This window comes from Canis lupus, chromosome 28, assembly GCF_011100685.1.
Source record: "Canis lupus familiaris isolate Mischka breed German Shepherd chromosome 28, alternate assembly UU_Cfam_GSD_1.0, whole genome shotgun sequence".
In the NCBI taxonomy this organism is placed as follows: domain Eukaryota; kingdom Metazoa; phylum Chordata; class Mammalia; order Carnivora; family Canidae; genus Canis; species Canis lupus.
Genome location: NC_049249.1, coordinates 35,185,796 through 35,197,588, shown reverse-complemented (window position 1 = coordinate 35,197,588; position 11,793 = coordinate 35,185,796). Strand labels below are relative to the sequence as shown.

The window sequence follows — 11,793 nt, the reverse complement described above, 5'->3', positions numbered from 1 at the left end:
GGTTTATTCAGCAGATGGAATGAGGTCTGTGTTCCTACCGTATGGTTGGGACATGAAGATGCCTTGCTTGCCCCTGTTTATATAGAGTGGATCGTGCACGGAAACAGCAGAGGCATTGGGTCAGGGAAGAGGTAATGACAGTGGAGGCGGTGAGGGACCCTTCTAGATGCCTGCAAGGTAGTGGAAACCTCTAGCAGAGAGCTAGGTGCTGGGTTTCAGCTCAGGAGGAGGACCAAAGGAGATGGACCAAGGGAGGAGATGGGAGGCTAGCTTAAAGGAAGAGGGTCAACAGATGGATTTTTTTGTTGTTGTTGTTTAAAACAACCCACATTTATTACAGTTTTGGAGGTCAAAATGGGTCTCAATGGACAGAAATCCAGGTGTGGGCAGGGCTGCATTCCTTTCTGGAGGCTCTAGGGGGAATCCATCTCCTTTTCCTGGGGTGGTGCCCCCCTCTCGTCAAGATTCTTTGCCATTAATTCTTCACTAAACTGGGTCCCTAGTTACAATTCTCCTGCAACAACAGTGGATTGCACTAGTTCCTGGAGAACCAGAAAATACTGGGTTGGCGATGGGTCTGATGTGGCCTTGACCTCACGTCCTGCCTTGTGAAGGGAGGACCTGGCCATCCACCCTGGTCCCCAGCGGGGAGTAACATTTCTTCTTTCTCCTCCAAGCTCCCTTACAGCCCTGAGACCACTGGTACCTGAAGTATCTGCTTCCCCTCCCAGGTGGCAGCACCTTGGGGACAGGCTGACATCCACCTCTTTCACCTTGACCTTGGTGCAGGGCTTAGTTCACCATCTGATCCTCATGATGTACGGTGCCAATCAACGAGGGAGTGTTTCCAGACAGCCAACCACTAAAGCTAGTTGGTTCCTTTTTCTTTTTTAAAACTTACGATTTTTAACAAAATGGACCTTTTTTTCCATGCTAGAAGTGGCAGCGATCATTTTGCTTTACAAAGCTACGGCAGGTGAGTCAAGATGACAACATCTTTCTGAGGCCACGTTTGTGGAAAAGAACTCGCCAACTTTTCCCCTCTGAAGATGGATTCCCTTGAGTTATTGATGTAATAGCTGTGATCACAGGTAGAGAGGGTAACAATTTTTGCTCTGAACCAAATATATGAAGAAATGCATTTCACAAGGAAACGTCGCCCACAGCAAAAACCACGTTTCCTCCCGAATGCGGGTGGGGACTCACAAGCCCGGTGGGCTGACCGTGGAACATGGGGTAAGAACATAGCCTCTCGGGGATGCCGCAAACCTTGCGGAGGTGGGGGGGGCTCACCCCCTCATCTGCTGGGTGGGAGAGTGGGGGGCTGCTTGGGCAGGCTCTGCAGGGAGGACTGCTCCGTCTATACGCTAAGTGCCCAAGCGCTCAGGTGCTATACAACATCAATCAGATTCAGAAAAAAAATTTCTTTTTTTGAAAAGCACGTATGTAACAAACATCCTTTATCCTTTCCCTTAAAAGACTGTACAAAGGCCAGCTTATCGTTTTTTAAACATTCGGGCCCCCTGCCCCCACCCAAAGCCCAGTATTTGGAAATCAAAGAAGCTAATGGTAACTAATGTCCAAGGAACTGGCTGGAACCTTAAAGGCAGCTGAGTGGGTACTAATGGCCCCATAAAGCACCGCCCTGCCTCCACCTAATGCCTAATTACTCACCGGCATGCCTTTGTTCAGGCAGTGTCTGCTTTTACAATGCAGTCAAACACGGTGAAACTGTGTCCATTTATGGGAAAGTCAAAGACCAATAAATAAAAAGTTTAATTTCCTGATTCCCTGAAGTCGATGAGGCTTAGAAAATGCTCGCCAATCCTTCCAACAATGGTCTCTCAAAAAACCCGTGTGAGCAGCCACCTCGTATCAAATTTCATTGCTCATAAAAAAAGAATCAGATAACGTTGAAGTGAAAAAAAAAAAAAAAGCAGGATACAAAGTACACTGTGTTTACCACCAAAAAACTATCTGCTTAGGGCCAAGCGCCGAGCCTGGCAATTGCTATCAGGCCTTCGTGACGGGGGCAGGATTCGGGGAGATCGTCTTTCCCGTTTTCAAAATTTTCTATTGCTATATGAGTTTTACAACAACGACAAATTCAAATGGATCAGCGACACAATTAGTTAATTGTTTAACAGATGCTGTTGCTCAGAACAGGATCATCACGTGAGGCTTCCAAGTCAAGCAAACGTTTCTGGTTTTGTTTTCCATGTTTTGAACACTGCCATTTATTTAGGTTCTGCAATTCGGATAAATTCTACTTTATATCAGTATATCACAGGCAAATACATAGTACCATAAATTGCATTCGTAGATATAAAATTCAATCAAGTGCCAGAGGCCTCCACATCTTGGCTTTCGTCTGGAGGGCTGTTGACTCCTAAACAGATGTCCCTCGTTACTACCATTAATAAAAAGTAGTCCCCTCATTAGGTCTTTCCACTTACTGAATTCTTCAAGGCAATTAATGATGTTTAGCAAACTTCCTCTCTGTAAATATGATATAGAAAGATGAGACAACAAAGCGGGTGTGTGATTCTGTGTCTAGTAAGAAAATGGCTGGGGGGACACCAGCTGGAAGATTCTCGTAGATGGTCTACAGAGAGCAGATTCTGCGTGTAAATGGACAGAACCAGTTCTGACCCATTCCAGGCTGAGCAGATCAGCACAAGCTTTTCGACCAGGACCCATGTCTGAGGGGCTCATCGCCCCACTGTCGCTGTGTCTGTTGATACGGGAGTGGCTGGGGACAGTACATTAGCTGGGCTGGTTCTCTTGCCCCTCCCTTCTGTCCTTCCCCACCACCGGTGCTGGCTTCCCTTTATTTCTAACCATTTCAAATGGTGATCCCCAGCGTGCCCTCCCCCCACCCCCTTCCCTCCCATCCTCATCCCTCTCCTCTTTCTTGCATGCGTTTTGTTGGCCGGTCTTCTGTACACAACCGTGTATTCAGCACAACTTGCCAAACCTTTCTGAGGCCCCGAGATGCAGCGAGTCGTGTCCCTCTTGGAGCACCCATCGTGGCTGGGAAGAGAAATGGGTTAAGGAGATGCGTGCCCCTACGTAGAGCCAGAGTTGGGCCCTGGTGGTCTCAGGAGCACGTACATTCAGCAGGTCTGTCCTGGACTGACTCCTCCCCTGCTCACGTTCCATGTTCAGCTAAAGACATCACCGTCTATCCCGTTACCAAGTCCAATGCCTCCTTGCCTCTTACCTCTGCATAACTTCCTTCTTTGGGTTCCCACCTCCACTGCCCCAGACACCCCTGACTCTCAGCTTCCTGCTGTCAGCTTTTGGCTCATCCTCTTGCTCCTCGATGGCTGCTGTGCACAGTGTGATTCTTCTTAAATTTACCCAAATGCTGGCGCCGTTGCTGAAAAACACTGAGGACTCACATCAGTGGGATGAGCTCAGCTTCTCTGTCACAGCCCTTAAACCACTCAGTGCCAGCCTCCACATGCCACCAGCCAGGACACTGGTACCTGTCATTTCCCAAGCATATGGCTCTGGCTGACACCACCGGCCCTTGGCTCACACTGTTCCCTCCACCTAGAAGGCTCTCCCGCGTACACCCCATAGAGGATGTCATGCATCCTGTTCACCTGTTGGTTGAGGCCCAGGCCCAAGGCCATGTTTTTAGGATCCTCACACTCCCTACCCCTGCCCTTGGTCATCTCCTTTCTGACCACATTGCAGAATGTTTCAGATCAAGGGTGAGTTCTCCATCCTATGGTCGACTGTTGCACCTTGACGGCTTCTGTCTACACAGCTGTTCCCTGAGATAGCTTTGTGGGTAGTGATCTGATACTAGTGTTTGGTATTCCTGAACATGAGGCTATTTTTTTCAGAACCAAAAACACTTATATTTTTAAAAATGGAAAATCCGAATTGAGACTTGAGTTACACTCAGATAATTATAGGCAGCAGTACATTTTCAGATTAAAAGAGGTTCCACTCATTGAGTATGCATTATGACCCCACTCTTCCTACCTAAAAAAAATCCCTTCAGGGTATCTGATCGTGGCCTCAATGTCTATTTCCAGGGTTACTAGTGAAATTGAGTTTTTTTTTCCTTTAATGTTTATTAGTCATTCGTATTTCTGCCAGATGTCCTTGATGGAATCTCTTAAAATGCAGGTGGAGATGGGGGTAGATGGGGGTCTGGCAGGGAGACTTCTCTGGAGAGAAGAGAGCAGTCCTCATTCTCCCCCACACCCTCTCCCAAGGCTGACCACCTCCTACCCATCTGTGCCTGTGTCGCTCCTCTGCCCTCCCTTTTTCCTTCCAGAGCTAGATCCTGGAAGATCTTACCTTTTCCCTGGGATGATTCACTCTATTTGGGACATCTCCCTTGATCATTCGCCCAAACCCTCAAGCAGGAAGGAGAGTGGACTTCAGTCCTACATGCTGGCCTGCATTCAGATGGAGAGCATGCTAGGGCCAGGTGCAAAAGGTGAAGACTCACATTTTACAGAAAAATAGAACACAGTATAGTTTTATTATTAAAATGTATGCAGTTAATTTTTAAGATGGATCCCAATGATCTACACCTCCCTGTATTCATGCCCTGGTTTGATTCCCCAACATCCTGAATCAGGGCTGGACCCTTGTGATCAATAGAATATGGTGGAGGTGACCATATCTGACTCTAAGGCTGGGTCATAAAAACAGAGCTTCTGCCTGTGATTCTCTCTCTCGGAGACACTCGCCCTTGGAAGAAGCCCAAACTGGCCCCCGTGAAGAGCCACGTGCTCAGGTCCCCAGCCTCCAGCCATCCTCAACCCCCAGAGAGTGAATGAGCCTTCAAATGTTTCCAGCCCATGGTCTTTAAATCTCCCACGTGACGCCCCCGACTAATCATCCCCTGTCCGAATTCCTGACTCACAGAATGGTTGTTTTGCATCATTATGTTTTGGGATCATTTGTGATGCAGTCCTAGTGGCTGGAGCAAGATACATAGTGAAACAGATTTTATTCCAATATTGCTGTCACCAAATGGGAGTGTACCTGGAGGGCTTCAGTCCCTAGCAGAGGAGATGCCTAGTACGTGCTTGTTGAAAAGAATCGGAACTATTTGGGGCCAGGGCTCTGTGATAAGGCGTACACACAGCCACTTAGGATACTGGTTGGGATACCCCATTTCTAATAGTCTTAAAAAGTACACGGTAGGCGACCATACAGATGAAGACCACAAGAGGGCAGGTGTACATACTGAAATAGGGCTTCGTGGACTTCCCCTTCTTCACTCCTATTGACTTTTTTTCCTTTTGCATTTCACTGATGATTTTGTTTGATATTGATCAGTGCCCACAGATCAGCCTCATTTTGAGGAAGTGAGTCCACATTTCAAAACCCAACCATCTAGGAAGGCGTTCAGCCAGAGAGGTTCCCCAGCAGTTAATTTAACAATGCCATATTTGTATTTCTTATAAAATATATTTTTGTAATGAAAACACCTACAATTTCATTACTAAGAAAAATTGAGCTGCTATTTTTAAATGTCAGTGGGATAAACATTTCGTGACTTTATATCACTGCATGAATGCAGATGTGCTATTTACTCAATCTCATTTATTTCATAATGGGATTAAATAATGCTTCATTATTTCATAATGAACAAAGTAATATTGTGATCTTGAAAAAAGAAGCAATTACACTTATTCGTCTTTCACCTTAGAAACCCCTCCCCCCTCGGTGCATTCTGACATTAAAATGAACTAATTTGTTGGGTAATTTTAAAAAAGTCGTCTCAATTTCCCCAAGAAAGATGAGGAAGCAGGCTTCTCAGACCCCGGGGTTTTTCTGATTATGAATTGTCTTCTCATAATGTTTCTCCTCAACTCCAGGTAGCCTGGCCCCTGGGGTGCTTCTCACCCTCCCTGGCGCCTGTCCCTGCCACGCACGTCTGGAGCCCATGGGGCTGAGTCATCAAAGGCTGATTGGGGGCCCCTGTAGTGTGCCCCGCACCAGTCCAGAGCCACCGGCGATTGCCAGTTGGGACATATAAGTCCTGCGACGCGGGGCACTTCAGCAGCCTCTCTGAACCTCAGCTTTCCCATCTGTGAGATGGACCCACACTGCTGCTTCTCCCCGGAGGACCCTGTGAGGACTGAAGGAGACAGGGGACCACGGCTCCTGGGATCACACACACACCTGGGGACGTGCACCTGCTGCCTGGGGACAGCAGACGCTCGGCAGACAGCTAGCTAGTACTACTGTTTACTGCCCTGCTTTTTGTCCTAGGACAACCTTTAACAACGACTTTGAAAACAAAGATGCTCAAAGAGTGGGATGTCTCCCTTACTGTGTACTACGCGTGGCCTCCCTAAGGTCTTCCAGAAGCTTCTTCCAGAATGGATGCTCCTCTCTATGCTTCCATAGGGCATCTGATGATGCAGCTCTTATCACCGGGGAAAAGCTCCGCGTGCAGGAAGCCTTCCTGCCCATTTTCCTGCTCAGTGTTGGGAGAAAGGGTCCACCGCAAGGGGCGGCAGCTCCTACAGCAGCGTGCTTTCCGACTTGCCCTCCGCAGATTTTGCACAACAGTCACCGGCCCACATTGGAAGCCACCACCACGAATTAGCTATAGTGGGGCTCTCGCTGTGTGTCTGGGTCCGAGGTGCCACGGTGGACACCTGTTACAGCAGAGCATGCACCGTTTGCATTAAGCAGGCCTGGCTCAGGCCGTGACGCCACATGGAGTTCTTTGTAACTCTGCTTGCCCCCAGCCAAGCACACCAAGTCAGATCATTTTTATGGGAGAGAATTCTACAACGGCACACTTGAATTTTTTCCCCTTCAACCTGCCAAATGATTCTTATCATTACGTGGTCTCAAATATATTTTATTATGAGGTGAGTGGGTTTTTCTGTTTCTTTTTTAAAGGCACCAATGACTTGCATAACCTTTAACCCTTGATTGTAAGCCTGCTACATTTGGACAAGCAGTAAATCGTGACTCTAGTTTGAAAGCCACTCGGGTTGGCCTGGGCAAATCTCTGGACGTCTTGGCTGGAGAAACTTTGAGGACTCTCTGTGGCTTTAATGTTCCAAGAGTCACACTCGACACTTCCTTGATCTCATGGAGGGTGAGGCTGGGGCTCTCCTCTGGCCTCTAAAGAGGCCTACTCCTCTCTGCACTGGGAGGCTCTCCTCTGTCTGTGTGGGAGGCCAGTCCCACACTCTGCTGTGTGCTCACTGGCCACAAGGACTGTGCCTTATCACTGTGGTATTTGCCTTAGTTCAGTCTGCTATTCCCCAGTCTCCAGGCGTGTCTTAAACAAACATGTATTTCCCACAGTTGTGAAGGCTGGGAAGTCAGCATGGTTGGGTCCCAGTGAAATTCTCTTCCTGGCCGGTAGACAGTTGTCTTCTGGTATCCTCACATGGCAGGGACAGAGAGAGGGTGCTCTGGACTCTTACTCTTCCTTAAGGGCACTAATTCCATCACGGGGGCCCCATCCTTGTGACCTCCCAAAGGTCTCATCTCCAAATACTGTCACACTGGGGGGTTAAGTTTTCAACATATGAATTTGGGCAGGACACACACATGCTGTCCATTACAGTATCCCAAGAGCCTCACACAGACCTGGACCATTTCCTGACATCACAACAGGAGTGGTGCCCCCTAGAGTTGTATGATGCGGTGGCACATAGTATTAGCACTCAAATACTTGTTGGCTAAAAGACATAATAAATTATGACATTTCTGATTCAAAAATATATTAAATATTTTTTAAAAAACTTTAAAAGATTTTTAGGTAATCTCTACACCTGACATAGGGCTCGAACTTACAACCCTGAGATCCCCGAGATCAAGAGTCACATGCTCTACTGTCTGAGCCAGCCAGGCACCCCTTCAATAGCTCTATGAAAATTTTTAGTGGTGTTTTATAATAATATAAAAGGCAGTGCATAAATGAAAGATGACATCTTAAATTAAAGACATGCTTTCAAAGAACTTAAGTTGATAGATTTTTTTTTTCCTGAATGACTCTAAGCATGACTTAAATATTCTAACAGGCCAATGGTTTATTGATCAGAAAAACTTAGGTATTAAATTACTGGCTGAATACTGCCCTAGGAATCCCATTCGTCTTTAGATTTTAGGGTGATTAATTTGATAAATAGGCAAGGTATATTTTCATCTCTGTAACATCTAAAAGCATAATCTGATGTTCATTGTTCTAAGCAGTGATGTTCTAAAGGAATGTGCCTGACCTCATGATTAAGCATTTAAGTCTTTTTTCAACTGTCAATATGCCCCAAATTCAGATCAGTGAAAACATCTCGCTTTACATGTATTTTTCTTCTTGTCTTGTTCTCTCAAGGCTCTTCCTCTATTGGAGATACAAAACTCGACAAATCCTGTTGACTTTGGAAAGTAGCAAAGAAGGATTCAGTTAATCCAGTGCTTGAAGTGGGACCTGGGGCAACCTGCCAAGATCATGCTATTTTTTTGTTTGGAATCCTACCACCCACCACTCATTGCCTCCAAACTCCCTCCTTCCCTATACTCCCCTCTTCTTTCCCTGCTGGGCTCCCTGGGCCCCAACCAGCAGTGTGAGTGAGTGTGGGGTGGAAGCCCTGGGGAGGTGGCACTGGGGAAAGCCAGAGCCCACTGGGCCTCTGTGACTCCCGCCACCCTGGGTTAAGCCCATGAGAACCTCAGAGCGCCTCGGTGGGCGAGCGGCCTATGTGGCTGTTGGGACCTGGCAGTGCGGCTCGTCTTTGAACTCTGTAGTCTCACTGATGCTGTGTGCAGCTGGGGGCCTCTGGCGACAGGCAGCCTCACCTCCCTGGAAGCCTCGCCTCTCTAGCTGCCACTCTTCTCCCCACTTTGTGGCTTGTCCTGTTGTAGCCCACGGCACCCGGAGAATTCTGCTTTGCCATCTGCCTTCTGCACTGGACCGTGAGCTCTCAGAGGGAGGGGAAGGCCTTGCTCTTTACTGTATCATCACTCCTGGCGTGGGGCAGGCACCTCACTGATGGGCTGACGGAACGAGTGCATGGATGAGCAGAGAGCATGCAGATAGTGTGCATGGAAGAGCTCTGTAATCAGCAAAGTGGCATGTGACCATTTTCTTTATAATTGCCAGCACCAGGGGCCTTGCCCAGGACAGAGCTGGCACTCAGCACCGTCATCCGACATCCAAAACGAGGGCTGGAAGGCTAAGGGAGCCCGCGGCTGCAGGCCAGGTGCTCAGGAAGCAGGCTCAGGGGGAGTCCAGAGCATAGGATGCTCAGTGGGGAGAGCCCTAGGGCCTGGGCTGGAAACATGAGGAGGATGTTGGGACTGGCCAGGGTTTTGGGGGGGTAGCTGTGATGCTGATGGCCTGATGACAGTTTTGGCTGTCCCCATGGGGAGCCCTGAGCTAAGATGGTCCTTTTTTTTAAAGATTTTATTTTTCTTTTTTAAATTTTTATTTATTTATTTATTTATGATAGTCACAGAGAGAGAGAGAGAGAGAGAGAGAGGCAGAGACACAGGCAGAGGGAGAAGCAGGCTCCATGCACCGGGAGCCCGACGTGGGATTCGATCCCGGGTCTCCAGGATCGTGCCCTGGGCCAAAGGCAGGCGCTAAACCGCTGCGCTACCCAGGGATCCCCTAAGATGGTCCTTTAGACTGCTCCTGACTTGGACCATGACAGCTTGGCCTTTATCACCTGCCCTGATGAGACATTGGGTGCAGGTTGCCCCAGGTAGGGGTGAGCGTGGGTGAAGGTCTGTGCAGCACACCACAGTGTCCACTACACCAGCTCTTAGGAATCCAAGACCCAAGGGAGCATGTTCAGAGCCAAGGAGGCTGGGCTTGGCAAGCCCTTCACCCATAGTGAAGACAGCCTTCAGTTAAGTAAACACAGCCTCGCGTATACACAGTCTGCCACCAAAGCGGCTCCTATACTAGGCCGGGCGCCGAGACCTTCCAAAGTCTGGGTCAGAGCCTATGGGGCGCTGGCAATGTTCCGTCACTTGCTCTGGGTGCGGGGTTACACTGGGTCGTGCTCTTGTGACACGCTGGCTTTTCTCTATACGTTATGCAAATTACATCTCAATAATGCTGTGCAAATTATTTTAATGTTTGTAACAAATGTGTCATGGTTAACCTTCCAGTCTGTCTCCTATTTCTTCTTTTAGAAGGGAAAACATCAGCAGGGGTTTACTACGCACAATTTTGCCAACCCCCAGATGGAAACAAATATTTTAAAACTAAGCTATGAACTGAGCCAGAATGTCAAAATTGTATCCCTGGACCAAACCCGATTTTCACTTTAAGCGTGGACAACTCTCTATTCTCCAGGTTAGCTCATGATCGGCTTCCATTTCACTCCAAAGAGGATTTAAGCAGGTCTAAAGGCCTTAAAGCATTTCCAGCCCCTCTGGCCACACCCTGAGGAGCGCTCTCGGCCAAGCACTGCATCTGGGACAAAGGAGTCACGGCCGAGCTGGTGGGGGCCCCGGTCCGCTGGGAGGCTGCTGCTGCACACGTAGGAGCTAAGTCAGCGGGTGCGCAGGGCAAGGATCAGCATGAACTTTCTGGAAAAGGTGTTCCCTTGCCAGATTTGGAGAGATGACTATCTAAATGCTTTGGCGCGTCTCCTGGAAACTCATTTTGCTGGTGTTTGTTTTCCTCCACAGGCCAGGTCACCCTGGCCCTCTCATGGTCATGGCCCCTGCGATGGAGGCTCTTGCCTTTCTGCATTTGTACTCTTGCCTTTGTGCTATTTTTCTTATCTTCCTGTGCAAAGAGGTGGCTTGCTCTTAGACGGCTGCGCTTTTCATTGAAGGGACAGAGGCCATCCCCAGCATCCTCGGCAACCGAGCCTCTTCTTGCAAAACCTTGTTTACTTGAGTTCCCTGGAAGCTGCTCCATTAAATGCCTAGGGTATCAGCCCCTGCTTTCTTGCTGCTGCTTCCTTCTTTCTTCTTTCTTCTTCTGCCGCAAGACTGTACATCTCCTGAGTATCTGGGCTTCTTGCAGAGCTTCATTCCCTACTGCACCCCTTTAAAATTTCCAACTAAGATTAGCCCCCAGCAACAAGGTGGCTGGTGAGCTGGGGCGCCTCGGGGTCTGCATGGCACCCTCTGCCTGGCTCTGAACGAGCTGACCAGTAAGGACCCACCCCACCTCCTCCCTTTCCTCAGCACAGTGTTGAGAACCAAGGCCTTCGGTTCCGTTCAGATTCTGAACAGCCCTGGGGCCCTAGGACTTGCGGTGACCTGCTTTTAGGTCTCTGGTTTTTTTTTTTTAATTTTTTATGACAGTCTCACACACACACACACACACACACACACACACACACACACACAGAGAGAGAGAGAGAGAGAGAGAGGCAGAGACACAGGCAGAGGGAGAAGCAGGCTCCATGCACCGGGAGCCTGACGTGGGATTCGATTCCGGGTCTCCAGGATCGCGCCCTGGGCCAAAGGCAGGCGCCAAACTGCTGCGCCACCCAGGGATCCCTAGGTCTCTGATTTTATTATCTGGTCACTCCCCGCTCCTCAGCACCACCGCCAGCACCGTCCCCAGAACCACCCCAGTACCCCCTCGCACCCCCCCAGCACCCCAGCACTGCCCCCAGCACCCCAGCACCACAGCATCCCAGCACCACCTCCTGCACCACCCCTAGCACCGCCCCATCCACTGCCCCCAGCACCCCAGCACCGCCCCCAGCACCCCAGCACCCCAGTACTGCCCCAGCACCCCTGCCCCGCCCCCAGCCCCGCCCCCTGCTCCAGGGGAAACGCCAGTCTCGCCAACATTCACGTGGGCACCAGGCACCA

The 11,793-nt window shown here is 49.2% G+C and overlaps 1 long non-coding RNA gene across 1 annotated transcript; it reads left to right on the top strand.

Annotated features, from left to right (window-relative positions):
• The first annotated feature begins 4,163 nt into the window (after positions 1–4,163).
• LOC119866533 lies at positions 4,164–9,256 on the top strand. The gene is made up of 3 exons (XR_005380313.1): positions 4,164–4,462; positions 5,856–6,863; positions 8,339–9,256. It is a non-coding gene; the product is annotated as an uncharacterized LOC119866533 (long non-coding RNA).
• The last annotated feature ends 2,537 nt before the right edge of the window (positions 9,257–11,793 follow it).